We start from the raw sequence: 6,705 nt of genomic DNA, 5'->3' as shown, positions 1-6,705 counted from the left end.
ACAAATATCAGGAATGCAAATAGTGCCATTTGCTTGAAGAAAAAGACAAAACTCTAGAAGATTCATTTTGGGATACTGAAGGAAAAACAAGTGGAGGGACTGGATCTACCTCTGAAAAGAAATCCACCGAAAGCAAGACTAAAGAGGATGTATCAGACTAATTTTCAAAAAGAAATCTGCTTTTTGAAAAATTTGCCAACTTTTGACAAAGTTGCCACCAACTTTTTGTAAATCTTCATCTTCAAATGAAAGAAGTACATTTAAGAGTCCTAGATCATTGCTAGTCTCATAAATATTTTCAAGATTTTTCCTGAATTTTGACATATTATTTTAAAAATTTTTTATCAAAATTTCCTTATGATTTGTTTGGTTGAATGTCCTCCCCTTTTTAAAAAATTCCTAAAGAGATTTTAGGAGTTTTCTTTTGTAAAGGTTTTTCATTCTTAACACCAGCAGCGGAGGGGTTAAGATTACTTTTATTATTTGCAAGATTCATTAATCAGGACTTATATTTATATTTTTTAATCTTTCAAACACTTCTAAATATTTTTCGTATCTTGATAATTCTTTAAAGATTATAGGTTGATCTTCCTTAGTTATGTATCCCAAAACTATTCCTTCTGAAACTTCTTCTTGTATATCTTTATGTTTAGTTAAAATATCTTCTACCTTTTTTATTTCTCTATTAGTTTTTATAGAATCAAATTTTATATTATACTTACAATAATAATCTACATTTCTATATATTTCTTCAAGTTTTTCTTGGCCACAGAAAATAAGTCTCCATACTTTTCAGCTAATTTAAGTAAAAGAGAAATATCTTTCTTATCTAAATATAATCTAGGATTATTATCATCATTATAAGTGGATGTGGATGCTTGTGAATTGTTCATCAAAATTAATCAAAACATAAACATGTAAAAGCGAGTAAATAACATACACTAATCGGATAGAAATAAACAGGCTTTCCCTCCAGTATGCTCTTATAGATGTTTTGCATGTACTTAATCAATCTTCTGAATCAAGTAAAAGTTTAAAATGTTTTTTGAAATCATTTGGGTCCACAACTGCTTTCGCAAAAAGGCTTTTCAATTAAGATTGCATTTCTCATTCTAGAGAACTAGCCGTGTTTCCACATATGCTATCTCACAGTATCCAGAGTCTCTGTTTTCACCTCTATTCAAACTCTTTTCAGAATCAAGTTCTTACTTGGAATGAAATTTTAAAAGATAATTCATACACAAGGTGCTACGATTTTGTTAGAAAACTGCCTTTTTCCCCTAAACCATTCATCAAAGACGGGTACTTTGGCATGGCTAACATCCATTCAAAATCAATGTTTTGAAAATCTTTTAAAATCTCTATCTGTACTGCCGAGAAATCATGAGAAACTTAACGAAATCCTTTTATGAATGTTTTGTTGAACATAACAAACTTTACTTTAATATTCATAAACTGAAATGGTACATGCTTACAATCTATATTTACATACCTTTGGTATTCACCTTATGAAGTTTAGAACTCCATAAGTGATTACCTTATTACAAGTTTTTGCTCTCCTCTAACTATCTAATCTTTCTGAATACAAGTGGTGTATACAGATTACAAAAGATATCTAAATTTTTTAGGGGATGTGATTATCCAGAGTGTTTTCGAGATGCCTTCTTTTTTTTCCGTTTCTCCCCTTTTATAGAAGATTTTGAGAATCTTATCTTGACAGGTGTCTGTTTCCTTCTTTTGTTCGTTAGCTCTTCTTTCCACCGATTTCTCCATTATTTTCTTACTAGGTAGACCTCTCTTTTTGAAATTATCTGCCTTATCTTTGAATTTGTCTTCCACTTCTGTCAATCAGTAGTTGAGTAGTCACAATTATGAAGACTTTCTTGTACTATCTTTTGTCTTTTAGTAGCCACAATTTTTCTTTAATAAATTTCTTTATTAAAGTAGTGATAAAGGGCTACTTTTGTCACTATCACTTTTCCATCTTCGAATCAAAGAATTCTGCAGGGAATTCTTCACTGTTGAGAGATGCCTGACTCATATCTTCTACTACGCAGTATTCACAATGGTGGTCACTTTAGTTCCAGAGTAAATTCTTCACTGTTGAGAGATGCCTGACTCATATCTTCTACTACGCAGTATTCACAATGATGGTCACTGTAGTTCCAGAGTAGTTTGCACAGTTCTTTCGCCATATCTTCTTATCCATGTACTTGGTTTGAGATAATTGCGGATAATAATTGGTCAATATAACATATATATTCCTCCTTTGTAGCTATCCTTATATTGGAGTAGATTATATGGTCTTCGAATGGATAAATCCATATTTTTTCTTTCTCAGTAATAATCTGAGTTATATGTTCGAATATTTCTTTGTACAATTTTGCTCTTCTATAGGGCATCATATTTATAATATCTGCGTATCCATTTTTAACAATCTTTTGACTGATTGGTAAAAATATTGGTTTGTAAGTTCCATTTTAATAACATGGAATGATGGATGCATATGTTCAAGAACTGGATCCCATTCCATTGTTGCTGAATGGAATCTGATGTATATGTTTATTGTCTTGACAACTCCAATATATCTTTTTACAGCTTTCCTGACGTTGGTTGGAAGTTGGGCTATTTCTTTGAGATCTTTGCTGAGATATATACAGAGTATATTTCCTATCTCAAAACAGTTTCGTACCCAGTTGGCTAGTGCTCCTGGATAAAAGTTTATCTTATTGTATTTTGCATAGTGAAGAGTTTTTATCCACTTTCCTACTTCCAGATACCAATCTGATAAAACATTAAAAATAATAATAAAGAATATGACTTCTTCATGATTATCTTTTCTGGGAAATTTTGTCTCATGGCATATTTTGACAATATCTTTTGGATTCTTTCAATAGAAAGTTTAGATTTAATTTGGTTTTGTGAAGAGTCACCTTCACTTTTGATATTTTGAATATCTTCCCTAGTGGGAATTTTGATATCTTCATTACCAGTAATAGGCTTAAGTATTCCCAGTGAAGGGGTTCCTATTACCTTTTTCTCTTTTCCTTTATCCTCGGGGAAAGCGCTAGTATTAACTGGTCCCTGTGAAGGGATACTAGACTTGGTACAAGTTACTTCTACTTCAAGGGCTATATTTTTGCCTTGAAAACTATCTTGGATATTTTGAATTTGTGTTTCCAAATAGGAAACTTTTATCTCGAGTATTTGGACTTTCGTCTTTAGTTGCTCTAGCTCCATCCCTGCCGAGATAATCAGGAAGAAAGTTAGTTTTACCTCTTATGTATTCAATATCAAATTTGAAGTATGAAAACCAAATTTGTATCCTGATAATATATCTATTGGCAATAGATGGATCAACATTATTTTTCAAAAAAGCTTTAACTTGAGTATTATCAGTTCTAATCAAGAACTTTTTTGGTAATAAATAATTTTCATATTTTTGAACTCCCCTTTTTACAGCAATGAGTTCTTTCCTGTTCGTCTCATATCTCGTTTCAACTTTTTTGAATGTTTCTGATATATAACCTGCAAGTATCTCAGGAAAAGAACAATTCTTTTCACATTTATATTTCTTATGATTCTTTTTAACCTTTAATACTGCTCCCCAGTAATTATTTGAAGCATCAATTTCAAGGATAAAAAAATCTTCTTCTTGTGGAATTATAAGTTTGGGTAATACCTTTAATTTTTCTTTTACCTTTCTTATATTTTCACAATTTTATTTTTCCCAAGGCCACATTATATTTTTTTCTTAGCTTTGGAAGAAAATAACTTTTTAGTTTGGCACAATTTTCAATGAATTCATTGACTGTATCTCTTAATTCTTTTAGTTGATTATCTCTGCTTGTTTCAACTTCATTTTCTTCTTTCCATTTGAATTTTGGAATTTGTTTTTTATTTAAAGATGAACTTCTTATTAGAAGCGGTCTTTGTTCTTTAATTAAAGGTCTTTGGTCATCAAGATTAATTTCCAAAGATTTTCTGGATGGTTGAATTAACCATTCAAATTCTATTTTCTGTCTGTATACACATTTGCCTCACTTTGATAAATCATTTTGGACTCTCTTCCCTGAACGGCCACCTGTCTGACGGTACTTTAGTCCCATTGATTCTGTAAAGCTCCGTACATGGTTTGTATATAGAACTTAAAAGTATTCTTTTCAAAATTGCAAAGAATTTTTAGTCCATCATTTTGGATAATTTTTCCCGTTTTGCTTGTAATCAAGATGAAATCAGTTGAATAATTTATCTTGATTTTAGACTCATTGTTGAAAGATTTTAATCCCGTTAAAATCCTCTGGTACGAAAGATTTCTCCAATCTCTGAGAATCATCTCATTAGTGGCTTCAACCTTTCCTTGAATTGGTTTTTCCAGAAAGATCTCTGGCATCGTCTTGATTTGGATATGATGATATCCTTTGATAAGATATCCTTCCTTATCCCAGAAAGGAATTATACTGTTAATCTTCAACATCATCTGTAGATTTTGGTCTTTAATAACAATTCTTTTAAAGTCTTTTAAAACTTTAACTAAATTGCTGTCCAATTTCTGGATTTCATTCATTGATTCACTTAGAATAATCATTTTGATTAAACCACATTGAAATGCTGTCTGCACCATTTCTGGATCTGCGCCTTCAATATTTTTTATCAATTGTTCCATAATATCCTTTTTCAGGGACAGATGGTCCAACTATTCTTGCTTCTGTATCACTTGGATCTTCTACTGGGTAGAAGCCTTGTTTTTGAAATGTAGTAAGGAGTTTAATCCTTTCTTCATTTCCTTGTTTTGTTGGGCATTCATTTGCATAATGTCCAGATTCGTTATAGAGCTAACATCTGCAATTCTTTTTCTTTTGTGGACAAAATTTCTTTTTATCCATTGTTTTATTTTTGTATTCCCTTCCCCGGGATTTTTTAAAAAAAAAAATTCTTTTTGAAAAATTTTTCTTTGTATGGTTTTTTATATCTTTTAAAAGTATATTTTTTCTTTTTAAAAGATTTTCTTTTCTTTTCTTTTCTTTTTTTTTTTTGGATGGTAAACATCGATATTGTCTTAGAATTCTGCTGAGATAATTTTCACAATAGAGTTTTGGATTTTTATAAATTGCTTGTTTACTGTCTCTTACTAAAATACTTTCTTCGCACTTGTCTGCAATAAGATTTCTAGTAACATATGAATCCCGCTGTTGTAGTTCAATCACAGAATTAAGTGCAAAAATGAAAACAGAAACCATGACACAAGGAGTCACTTGGAAAGCATAATTGTATTTCGGAAAAATGTAGTTAGTACTCTAATGAAGAAGCTCTAACAGATGAGAATTACAGCAACTATGTAAACTCTCTGTATCTCTGTTTTGCTGAAACTATAAAAGATAGTTGGGTATTCGAGAGACCCAATACTCTCCCCTAGAATCCTAGATCCTTCTCGATATTTTGCATATCCCCCCACCCCCCCAAAAAAAGAGGGAAAAAAACAACAATTTATAGGTAACAACCTATAAAACTTATTGTATGAATCTCCACACTACCCTGCTCCTAACTGAATGTGCTTCTCAATTATTCTGGATCCTTCTAAGCTCTATAGATTTGATAGGAGTCTATCAGGGCGGCATAGGAACTTTAACTTTTTGCATCTATATTTGGATCTTCAACTTTCACTTCTACCTTTCAGCAGCAAAAATTTGAGAAGGGGAGCAATTAATGGTCTTGTACCAAAAGCTGTCAGTATAGACAATGAGGTATTGACCTTATCTCCATCTGATGATGAAAGCTAACCTGGTTCAAGATTTGTGGTTGCAGTGAAATATCCAAACAGGGAGAAATCAGAATATTTGATTCAAGATCTATGGTTGGATTAGTATTTTCTCATTGCCGTACCTATTTCCAGTGGCTGTTTTTGTGGAAGGGTGTTAATGGTGGAGGAGGTCATGGTTGCTGGTGAGCTGGTGGTTCGATTTCGACTTTGAGGATAGAAATGAAGGGAAAAAAAGGAAGTACCTTAGTGTAACTCCGGTGGAGGCAGGGGGTCAATTTTTATTTTCTGGTTTTTCTATTTAATTATTTAATTAGCTAATTGTTTTAAGTTTGAAAATATAAAGTTCCTATGTTGCCCCTTGTAAAATTGGTTAGAATTTGGTCAAAGATTAGATTTTTAGTCAACTAATGGCATTTGGATGTAATGCATCCTTGCCCTTCATCTGCAATGGTCATTAAAGGTTTGGAACCCCAGTTACCAAAATGAAAAGTTTCGGTATATTCTGCAACGTTTGAAAGGTTTGGAACCCAGATGCAATTCTCCATATAATTTAAACCGTTTAGAAACAATTCCAAACACGTTTTTAATCTCCAAATGAGAATTTCAAAATGTTTGCTATAGAAACCGTTTTTGCAATTTGAAAACTCTCTCTCTCATATCAAAAACTTGTGTTTCCACATCTCAATAATAATAGTATTATACTTTGTAATTATCTACATGTGTTTACAACACTTCACAAGAGAAAATAAGAACCTCATGAAAAATAGTTCTATTTATTATATGCTGGTTCATAATCTCCTTCCCTGTCTCACCCACAATAAATTATATCAATTAACATAAATCAACAAGAACACACTCCACCTAGTCCACAAAGTAAGAAGAACCAAAAAAGAGGGGGGGGGGGGGGGGAGAAAAAAAAAAAAAAAAAAAAAAGGGAAAAATAA

General features: G+C 31.8%; 1 protein-coding gene across 1 annotated transcript in view; it reads right to left on the bottom strand.

Moving 5' to 3' along the window:
- Positions 1 to 6,705, bottom strand: part of LOC111391945 (SUMO-conjugating enzyme UBC9-like) — a 17,662-nt gene that overhangs the window by 9,935 nt on the left and 1,022 nt on the right. The window lies entirely within an intron of this gene.

The sequence above is a fragment of the Olea europaea genome, unplaced genomic scaffold (genome assembly GCF_002742605.1).
Source record: "Olea europaea var. sylvestris unplaced genomic scaffold, O_europaea_v1 scaffold859, whole genome shotgun sequence".
NCBI lineage: Eukaryota > Viridiplantae > Streptophyta > Magnoliopsida > Lamiales > Oleaceae > Olea > Olea europaea.
This window is presented reverse-complemented; position numbering and strand designations above follow the sequence as displayed.